Below are 11,198 nucleotides of genomic sequence, written 5' to 3'. Positions count from 1 at the left end.
ACGGACTCTGTAGTCTTTGTCAGCAGACCGGGTGATTGGATGCCGCCGCTTGGAGATTATCTGGGCGAGTTAACAAATGAGCTAGACCCCCAAGATCACATCATAGTGTTTGTTTCTGGGGGTCCAAAGACATACGCTTATAAAACAGCTTCAGGAAAGAGTTGTATGAAGCTGAAAGGTATAACTTTGAATCACACTAACAAGAAACTGATCAATATCAAGTCTCTAACAACTTTGGTTCAAAATTATGTTGCAGGCCTAGATCAAGGAATTCAACCTCAAGAGGTGATTACTTCTGGAAATCAGATCGTCCGAAATAATAAGCTCTACACTCTCGAAAACAGGCCACTACAGAAAAGGTTTCGGGTAGTGTACAACAAAAGAGTTCTTTTGCCAGACTATAATACGCTACCCTACAGATATTGACGGGGGATTCGATAACAGACTGCAACACCCCTTTTCATGTATTATATCGGGCCCTTCCAATTCTGGTAAAAGTTTTTTTCTTAAAAGGCTTTTAGAGAATTCTGCAACGGCTATAACACATACTCTCGATAACATAGTTTGGTGTTACTCATGTTGGCAACCTCTGTACGATGAGCTAATGGTTAAAATTAAAAATCTTAAATTTGTGGAAGGTGTCCCCGCATCGCTTTGTGACGATGATTTGTTACCCAGTAACAAATGCAATTTAATAGTGATAGACGATCTCATGGAAACGGCTAGTGACAATAGCGAAGTGGAGAAAGCTTTTACAAAATATACACACCATAGAAATTTGAGCATCGTCTATCTAGTTCAAAATTTATTTTTTCAAGGTAAAAAGAGCCGAACGATCAATTTAAATGCTAATTATATTATTCTTTTCAAAAATCCTAGAGATAAGCTGCAGGTGAACACTTTGGCCTGGCAAATGTACCCCAGACAATCTAAATTCTTTTTGGAATCGTTCGAAGACGCGACTAAAAACCCTTACGGGTACTTGCTAGTGGATTTAAAAGCACAAACTCCCGAAGACTATCGACTCAGAGCGGGTTTGCTGCCCCCAGATTGGCCTGTAGTCTACGTGCTAAAGTGAAGAAATAAAAAATAGAATGTCGGCTAGGATAAGAAGAAACCTACCGCTTTTAAAGATATTATATGAGCGTAATCCTCGTCAGAGGAAAGCTGTGTTGTTGGCCGCCCCTTCTGATCTGATAGAAACTTTATGTGAAATCGCCTTAAACGTTCTACAGGGCAATATACCCTTAACAGCTATTCAACTGGGTGAACTAAAACAACAAAAGTCTGTTATAAAGATCCTCACTAACAAGAAGTTATCCGTTAAAAAGAAGAGAAAGGCTATTAACCAGAAAGGTGGTTTTATAGGCCCCCTCTTGAGCATAGCCTTGCCTTTCTTAACCAACCTTCTAGCTTCCAGATCTGTATAGTAGCGATGGAATACACCCAAAAAATGTTCTTGGTACCTCAAGAACAAATTGACAAACTAACAAAATCCCAGCCGCCTCCAGAATCCCTCCGACAGACTGTGGAAAATAATCTAGACTCTGAAATGAAGTCTATATTGTCGCAATGCAATTTAAACCCTTATGAAAAAGTACAGCTTTATACAGCCGCCTTACAGAGATATCTGAGTATCAACAGGGTTCAAAAAACCAGAGTACTTTAACTTTAATGTTGCCTTCGGAGAAAGAGCAGCTTTCTGAAAGTAGTGCGGTTATTGAAACAGAAGAAGAACACCCTGTAGAGACAGATGTGGTTTTATCAGATGTATTGAAAAGCATGCCTGTAAGAAGTCAAAGAAACGCAAAATATATTCTACATAAAATGTTTAACACACCTCGGGTGACCTCCTGGAATAACCAAGGTGAATTTATTTTTAAAGGTCGGGTGATTAAAGGTTCGCACATGTTTGATTTGATCAAGAATGTAACGAGTTCTAATAAGATTCTGGATAGTAGGAGGCCTACGGGGTGGAGAGATTTCCTCCAAGCTTTGGCGTGTCTGAACATGCCTCAATCAACAATCCCTAACCAAACCACCCGTAACAAAATCCGCCTCTGTAAGGCCGGTGAGAGTGATTGGGTTGATCCCCCCGCCAGAAAGAAAAGAATGAAACCGGCATCAAAACATAGATGGACGCCTTATTAATGGTATACATGTGTACTTGCAGTTGGAAAGGGGAAAAGCAAAGTCTTTGTATGCAACGTTTGATATTTTTATTTCGATGTATATCCATATTTTGACATGTGTTACACAATTTTTACAACATGATTTTTTCTTTTATGATATATTCTTATTCTGTTTTTTTTTAAACATTTTATAATGTAATGATTATATGGGATTATGTCAAATAAAAATGCTTTTGTATTAAAGTGTTTCTTTTCTTTAACACACAAGACATTTTTTTAAATCTTTACAAGAACAGACATTCTGTATACATGTTAGGTATTTAACATAGTTAATATTAGGACACAATGTTTGAACAAACCAGGACACAGTTGTATCATTTTTTCCTAAATAAGCGCCATACAGCGTCATAACATTTGTGTAGGGGAGACCTTTAGCTCTATGATACAAGAAAAACACACAGTGTTGACCGCAGGTTGTAGTCTGTAGACTTTGCACTTGGTGAAAGTTATAAACCGGTTCTTTACAATTGTTAATTAAAAAGTTGTTGATCGTAGCTGGAAAATGAATAAAATCTGGAGGGTTTCCGTAGGAGTCAAAAAATTCGCTGCGATGATCTTCCGTCAGATAAATAGCCAGCCAGTGCTCTCCAGGCATGGTTTCAGGGTGAGTGTTAATTATAAACATGGCAGGTAAGTTCTTTAGCTTCAATTCAGGTAACTGATCGCAGGCATAGACTGCGTGAAACAGCTTTGTAGTGTGGGGGTTACAGTTCATGACAACCGTGAGCTCTCTGGTGTTCATGGTTAATAATAATCATAGAGCACATTCCTTCTCTGATTCACTTCTATAATATTGTCAAACACGGCGTACACAATCATATTTACAGTACCGGCTAGGGGTTGCTTAAAACGTATTTCCAGTCTCATGTTTCCTGTTTTCACCAGAGAGAAATGTTGCCCGCACTCTTCATTGGGGGTTAGGTTGAAGGCGTACAAAGTGTAGCCATTGATGTATTCAGCGCGGTTTATCAGCAGAGGCTGGTCCTTCAGATGTCTCCCTGTAGCGAGAACTAGACTGTAATATTCATGGACCGCGCAACCATTTTCAAAATCAGGTTTGGCGGGGACCTGCGTGCCATCAACGTACAAAGCTATACATTCTGCATTATAATGTTTAAAATTAAATGGATTCTTTGTATATGATCCTGTAAATGCATCCTTATCCACCAGACCGAAAATGACATGTTTTGGGAGCTGTCCGAGGAAGAGGTTTTCCTGATTCATAACGCGAGTTCCTGCCGCGATTCTGTTATTATTATTATTATTTTTATTTCTTGGCAGACGCCCTTATCCAGGGCGACTTACAACATAAGTGCAAAATACAGAGAATTACAAGGCAATCATTACAAATTCAACTTAGCTAAAATATAGCAATTCAAAAATACATTTTACAAATTCCAATTACAAATTTATGCAAGTACAGTAAAAGACTTCCTACATCCAGGACGGTGAAAGCTAAGTGCTGTCAAGATGTAGGGTTACAGACAAGGGCTACGGGAAAGGGAGCAAGGAGGAAAACAATCAAGAACGTGAGGAGCATAATAAGCTGAAGTGCTATCTAGCAGGGATAGAGGACTAATATTACAAGTGCTGTGGGAAGAGATGCGTCTTGATAAGCGCCGGAATGAGGTCAGGGACTCTGCTGTTTTGACTTTGGTGGGCAGGTCGTTCCACCACTTAGGGGCCAGGGATGAGAAGGAGCGGCTCTGGAGGAAGGAGAGTGGAGAGGAGGCAGAGTTAGCCTTCTGGCACTGGAGGAGCACAGTGGTCTGGTGGGGATGTATGGAGAGACGAGTGACTGAAGGTAGCTTGGTGCAGTGTGGTCAAGACAGCGGTAGGTGAGGGTCAGAGTCTTGAAATGGATGCGTGCCGCTATTGGGAGCCAGTGGAGGGAGCGGAGCAGTGGAGTAGCGTGTGCGAATCATGGCAGAGAGAATACCAGACGAGCCGCAGAGTTCTGGATGAGCTGGAGTAGGCGGGTAGTGGATGCAGGCAGGCCGGCCAGGAGGGAGTTGCAGTAGTCCAGGCGGGAGAGGACCAGTGACTGGACGAGTAGCTGAGTCGAGTAGTCGGTGAGGAAGGGGTGGTTCCGGCGTATGTTGCTCAGGAAGAATCTACACGTGCGTGTCAGCGTGGTGATATCCTGGGTGTAGGAGAGCGCAGGATCGAGGGTGACTCCTAGATTTTTTGCAGAAGAAGAAGGAGAGAGTGTGGTGGATTCCAGGGGGATCGAGATGGGGAGGTCAGCAGAAGGTGAGGAAGAGGTGGGGAAAAAGAGGAGATCTGATTTGGAGAGGTTGAGCTTGAGGTGGTGCGAGTGCATCCAGGCAGAAATGGCAGACAAGCAGGAAGAGATGCGTGAGGGGATGAGAGGGTCAGAAGAGGGAAAGGATAGGAAGATCTGAGCATCATCAGAGTAGAAGTGGTAGGAGAAGCCGTGGGAAGCGATGAGTGGGCCCAGGGAGCGAGTGTAGAGAGAGAACAGGAGCGGGCCCAGGACAGCCTTGGGGAACACCGGTGAGGAGAGGTTGGGGGGTGGATGAGGAGCCTCGCCATGTCACTTGGTAGGACCGGTCGCTGAGGTAGGAGGAGAACCAGGTGAGAGCAGTCCCAGAGATCCCAAGGTTGGCAAGGCAGGAGAGGAGGATGGAGTGATCGACGGTGTCAAATGCTGCAGAGAGGTCAAGGAGGATGAGGACTGAGGAGAGGGAGGCGCCCGAGCACGGCTGAGGGAGTCAGTGACAGCCAGGAGAGCCGTCTCAGTGGAGTGAGCTGTGCGGAAGCCAGATTGCAGAGGATCAAGGAGTGAGTGTTGAGACAGAAAGTCCGAGAGCTGACGTTGGACCGCCCGCTCAAGAGTCTTGGAGAGGAAAGGAAGTAGGGAGACAGGGCGGTAGTTCTGAGGAGAGGTGGCATCGAGGGTTGGTTTCTTGAGCAGTGGGATGACAGCAGCTTGTTTAAATGCAGAGGGGAAACAGCCAGAGAGGAGTGAGGAGTTGAGGAGGGAGGAGATGAAGGGGAGAAGATCAGGAGCAGTTGCTTGGAAGAGACGAGAAGAGAGAGGGTCCAGGTCGCATGTAGTGGGTTTGTGACGTAGGAGGAGAGCAGAAACTTAAGCATCTGAGAGAGGCGAGAATGAAGAAAAGGCAGCTTGGTCGGTGGGAGGTTTCGGTGTGATGGGAGATGAGGGTGGAGTATTGAAGAGCCTGCGGATTTCTTCAATCTTGGAGGAGAAGAAGGAGGCGAAGTCATCGGCAGTGAGAGATGAGGGAGGAGGAGGGGGAGAAGAGTTTGCGAGGGTTGTTGATAGTGGATTCGAAGAGAGATTGGAAGTAAGACTTCTTGGCTGAGGTGAGAGAAGAGGAGAATGTGGACAGTAGGGAGCGGTAGAGATCAAGGGCGGCTGGGAGTTTGGTCCTTTTCCACTTTTGTTCAGCAGCACACAGACTAGTTCGGGTTGCATGGAGGACAGCAGAGAGCCAAGGCTGAGGAGAGGAGGGACAGGCAGGACGAGACATGAGAGGACAGAGAGAGTCAAGGGAGGAGGTGAGGGAGGAGAACAAAGAGGAGGTAGCACAGTTGACAGATTTGAAAAACAATCAATGGAAGGCAAGAGTGTGAGGGCAGTGGAGGCAAGGGTGGAGGGGGAGACAGAGTGGAGATTACAGCGGAAGGTGACAGAGGGAGTGGGTGGAGAGGGGAGGGAGGGAAGGGAAAGGGAGAAGGAGATGAAGTGGTGGTCCGAGATGTCCATGGGTGTCACAGAGAGTGTCGAAGGGGAGCAGCCTCTAGAGAAGATGAGGTCTAGCTGGTGGCCAGCCCTGTGAGTGGGGGGAGATGGGGAGAGAGAGAAGTTAAAGGAGTGAAGGAGAGGAAGAAATCCGGCACAGTGGGAAGGGTTGGAGAGGTGAATGTTGAAGTCTCCCAGGAGGATGGTAGGCGAGGACAGCGAGGGGAGAGAGGAGAGAAGAAAGTCGAGTTCATCCAGGAAGGAAGTGAGTGGACCAGGGGGACGGTAGAGAACTAGAAGGAAGAGGTGAGAGGGAGAGGTGATTTCCACTGCATGGAATTCAAAGCTGCGGGTTGAGATAGAGGAGAGAGAGGGGGGGACAGAGAAGAGGAGAGAAGGGGAGAGCAGGAGCCCTGTTCCTCCTCCCCGCCCAGTAAGACGAGGAGAGTGGGACAGGACGAAGAGAGAGGATAAGGCAGCAGGAGTGGTAGAGTTGTCCGGGGAGATCCATGTCTCAGTGAGAGCAAGGAAATCCAGAGACTGGTGGGAAGCGAAGGCAGAGATGAAGTCGGCCTTGTTAGAAGCTGAGTGGCAGTTCCATAGGCCTCCAGAGAGTGGGGTAGCAGGGAGGGAGGAGGAGGGGGGGAGAGGCAGAGAGATGAGGTTGGAGGGATTAGGAAAACAATGGCGCACAGCTGCACACCGAGAGGAAGGAGAGAGCAGGACAGGAATAGGAGAGACCGTCATGGTTGCCTGTTGTTGCTGTGTGGCGTCACCTCGCAGTCTTCTCCTCACTGGAGTCCCCACAGCTAGAGTCCCTGCCCTTTGTAATTGGGTCCCTTCGGAAAAGGGGGCACTGAGGCTGCTGGCGTGGCCACCGGGTAGTTGATAACCCCCACTTTGGCCTCCTTCTCTATAGCCTGTCCTTCTTCAGTCACAATTTTCAAGTGAGTAAAATAAGGGTTTTATTCAAATCTAAATAATCTTCACCATTACCGGCTATGAAAAATTCCAGAGGGGCGGATTCTAAAAATGGCCGAAAGAGGCGGAATCTCCACTATCGATGCTTTTATCGATACTCGTTTGTGTGTAAGGGACCGTAAACAGATCCAGTTCTGATTTCACACATTCTTCTGACATGTTGTGTACAAAAGCCATGATTAAAATATATATCTCGAACAGGTTCTTGACTTTCTTTTAGGTTTTCTTTTAACGGTCTTCTTCTTCTTCTTCTTTTTTGGCTGCCTACTCTTACGAGTTCTACTACGGTCTGTCGCTGAATAAGTAAGTCTCTGTCTTTTGTTAGCTACCGCTCTCCGCCCTCCAGGTGGGAGTCGTCTTTTACGAGAGCCTCTGGCCAGGACCATTAGACCCGAACCCTCCTGATTATCATTGTTGTTGGATCTGGTCATAGTGCTGCTGATCACATCGCTTACGATGTGTTTGGCGGCTGATTTAAGATGCAATTTCGCTATATCAAAGCCTCTCCTGAGAAGAGGCATAGTCATCCTGAAAAGTCCTCGAAAGAGTCCACCTATTCCGCTCCCATACATCACATTAGCCCCAGCTAACCCGGGCAAACTGTTAACGGCCTGCATTTTATAATAGTTCACATAGTCTTTAGGATCGACATAACCCCTCATGATAGTCATTTTAGTCTTGTACACAATGTTTCACAGGTCGAAAATGTAGTTTGCTTATAACCTTACCAAAACGGAAGGGTATGTCAATATTCTGATCCGATTTCACCTCAATCGTAATATTGTCAAAATGAGTCTTGGAGACAGGTACGTAGTGTGGCTTGTCATAAGTAATTGTGACCACATCGTTGTTTTTACCCTTAATATGTACATTTCTTAAAAGGGGGATGTAACTATCCCCCACCCTCTGGTGTGAAATTATGTCCGCGTAGATATAAAGGGTATAAAATCCTGCGTGGATATCCGCGGGGTATGGAGCTATTATATCCTTAAATTCATCCTCCTTGTTGGCGTAAAACCCTAAAATCCAGCCTAGGTTACCGCTGGTTTTAATTCTTATCGTAGGTGTGGACTCTATGTAAACTTTATTTTTAATCGAACTGTAATGTAATCTGACAGGTTGTTTCCCTCCAGAGATATGTTTGTTCGTCTCTTCTAATAATTTTTCAATATTTTCATAATAACCATCTTGTAATGTGAAAGTCCACTGTTTTTTAATTCCCACGTCCAAAATTGAAAAGACAGAGTCTTCATCGTGTTCTACAGCCCAAGTGTGGGGGTACTGTATTTCCGACAACCCCACCTCCCAGGGTCCCCGCAGTTCTATAGGTTTTACAAATTTGACCGTAAAACTAGAAATGGTGTTGTTAGGATAAATGTCGAGGGACGCGTTACTAGGCAGCGTCACATAGAATCCTTCCTCTTCCATCTTCATAACCATAATGAAAGATCCTCCATGAGCTTTCACTTGTATACCGGCTGTATATCCCACACCGCACTAGCCAAAACCCAGCTATTGAACTTTTCAGGCCGCCCCGCCCATTTTATCAACACATATTTTTACCTGTTTTCAGTTTTTTTCCCTAAAATCTTTTCTACTCTGAATACGCTATCATTCCCCACTACAATATTTTGTAACTCCTCCTCATAAAAAGTACCTTCTATAGACTCCCCGTCATAGTCTTTTAACCTGTACACTGGTGGGGTTCGAGACACACGTTCGGTAATGGTAAAATATTCATCCGAAAAAGTTTGATCATAACCTTTTACAAAGGGTCTCCGTAGCTTTGAAACTCTTACATCTTCTACTTTGAACTTGTAAACCTGTTTCTTTGAGACTTTAAACGGAAAATAGACATTTCTAAAGACCTTAAAAGAATTGCTCTTATCTACCTCTACATGTCTCATTTTAATACTTCTATGATAACTGTGGTTGTAAGCGTTCACAAACTTTTGAACTCTATCGAGATACGTTCGAATATTGTTAGCTGTGAAGTATCTCCGAATTTTTGTCTTTATAGTTCTGTTAAATCTCTCCACAATCAAGGCCTTAAGCTCATTTCCTGTGGTGAAATGATGTATTTTGTGTCTTTTCAAAAGATTCTCTATTGAGAAACTCTTTACCTTTATCAGACTGTAGTTTTTCAGGACAGCGCCCTGCAAGAGTATATCTTTAAAGGCCTGCGTAACAACACCGCCGGATTTATTCCTCAACACTCACACCCACAGATATTTTGATAATACATCTATACACGTCACCATGAATGTGTGACCTTTATTATGTTTTGATAAATTTGACATATCCACTAGATTCACCTGCCATTGTGAATCTATGCCTGAAACATACACACGATTTCTTTTAAAGTTAATTCTAGCCGGTTTATGTAGGGTGTAAGCATCTTGCGCAGACAGCAACTCGGCCACACTTATCTTATCTGCCTTAATACCCTGCTCTGACAGCCCTCTCCGGAATCCCTTCCGACCCCCCAAACTCCCTACTTTGGCGGGGTTGTAGTACAAATCCTTCATCCTAGGAGCTTGTCGAGAAATTCTGTAAGAGCACACAAAAACAATGACCAAAGTATTTAGAAAAAGGCTCTTTTATTCATTTTCAGAGTACAAACCCATTTTTAAGCAATTGAGAAAAGTATAACACATACAGCAATTTTTCCCATTATTTAAACAAAAAGATATCAACTGATTGGTTACTTGCTCTATATCAAATACTACACCGGCTTTTATTTTATAAGTACACACATTGATTACATACATGTATAAAATAATAATATGTGCTATTTTAAAAATAAACAACCGTTCATTAAACATGACTTGTAAAAGATTATATAAATGTTGATGAAATGGTCTAACATCGTTCCTTGCAACAGCGATCATAGCCACCCAGTTTTCATAACCCTCAGTCTTTTTCACATCATCCATTAAATGCTCCAGATTTGAAAGTTGAGCATCGTCAACAGTCAAAGCTGTAGAGAAAAGGTGCTCGTCAGCCACTTTCTTTTCCAATACTTTGTACAATAGGGCCCTCAGATTTGTCGCAGTTTGTTGGCGACAAATCCGGTTACAGAAACAACCCAGAACATTCCCCATCTTCAGGTGCTTTCAGTTGCTTTCAGCCTCTGAGTCAGTTTCGTAAAGATCAAATTCATTCTCCTTCATTCACTCTGCTTTACTTTCTTTACGGAAGAAATATTCCTTCAGCTTGCCAGAGGTTTTTCTGCTGCTCTCATCCAACTCGTCAAACAGCTGGTTGAGTTTCTCTCTGATGTACGGGCTCCTTTTTTAGCTCCAACAAAATGTAATCTATAATTTTCTGGACCTGCACGGGACAGACATGCAGATGATGATAAGATAATGCTTTGACTAGCGCTGATTTCAACCAAGGTTTGTTCAGTTTTTTGTAAATATCCTTGAAATAGAGATGGAAATAATATGTTTCTGGTTCAAACAGACAGCTGTGTCTCATCTGACTAGGATGATTCACTTCACACCCCAGACAGACTTCTTTCAAAGCTCGATCGATGAGAGCATTCAGTATATACACCAGGGCGTTCTTAATAATTCTACTTACTTCAGCGCGGACCTCTGGTCTAAAACCGTCGCCTTCGTCACGCCCCCCGGCAGGTTTGATGATCATTGGTTCGCTCAGCGCCGGTTGAGGTGTTTCTAGAGCAAATAGTACAGCTCTCCTGAGACACCGCTGCAAAAGCAGCGATGTTCGGGGTCTCTTGAGCCGGGGAGTCGGTGGTGTTAGTCGTTACTTCCATTGAACAGCGGGCTGTTTCGTCTTGAGGTAGTGGCGGGTAGCTGCAGTAAGAGCGCTCAGGCTGGTATAAAACGTCCGGCTTGTAGGACCAAGGGAGGTCCTCGTTCGTAAGAGGGCTGTAGAGTCTCGTAACAGACATGCTCTTTTCATCTAAACCAAGAGCAAGGGTGGTGGCTACTTTTATACAATATTTTTACTACGTCATGTATTACATCACAGTTAGATGGGTGGGGGTCTTTGGCTGCATGCAACCAACCCCTGACACATTTTTGCCAGTCAAACTCTACATATTTCCTCAAGACCTCAAAACCGTCATTAATTTCTTGTATGACTGTTTTCATTTTCGACCAATCCTGGGCGTAGAAATCAATTTCGGTAACATATTCATTTTCATTCTCAGGATCCATAAAAATAGGTTCAGCATCGTAAAAAAAGCTAATCTGCTTGGCATAGCGTGTTTTCCTAAACATGATTCTGTTGTACCCTGTCATAGTTAGAGTCATTACAGTTCTACT

Source organism: Amia ocellicauda, chromosome 6 (assembly GCF_036373705.1).
Source record: "Amia ocellicauda isolate fAmiCal2 chromosome 6, fAmiCal2.hap1, whole genome shotgun sequence".
Taxonomy (NCBI): domain Eukaryota; kingdom Metazoa; phylum Chordata; class Actinopteri; order Amiiformes; family Amiidae; genus Amia; species Amia ocellicauda.
This window is presented reverse-complemented; position numbering follows the sequence as displayed.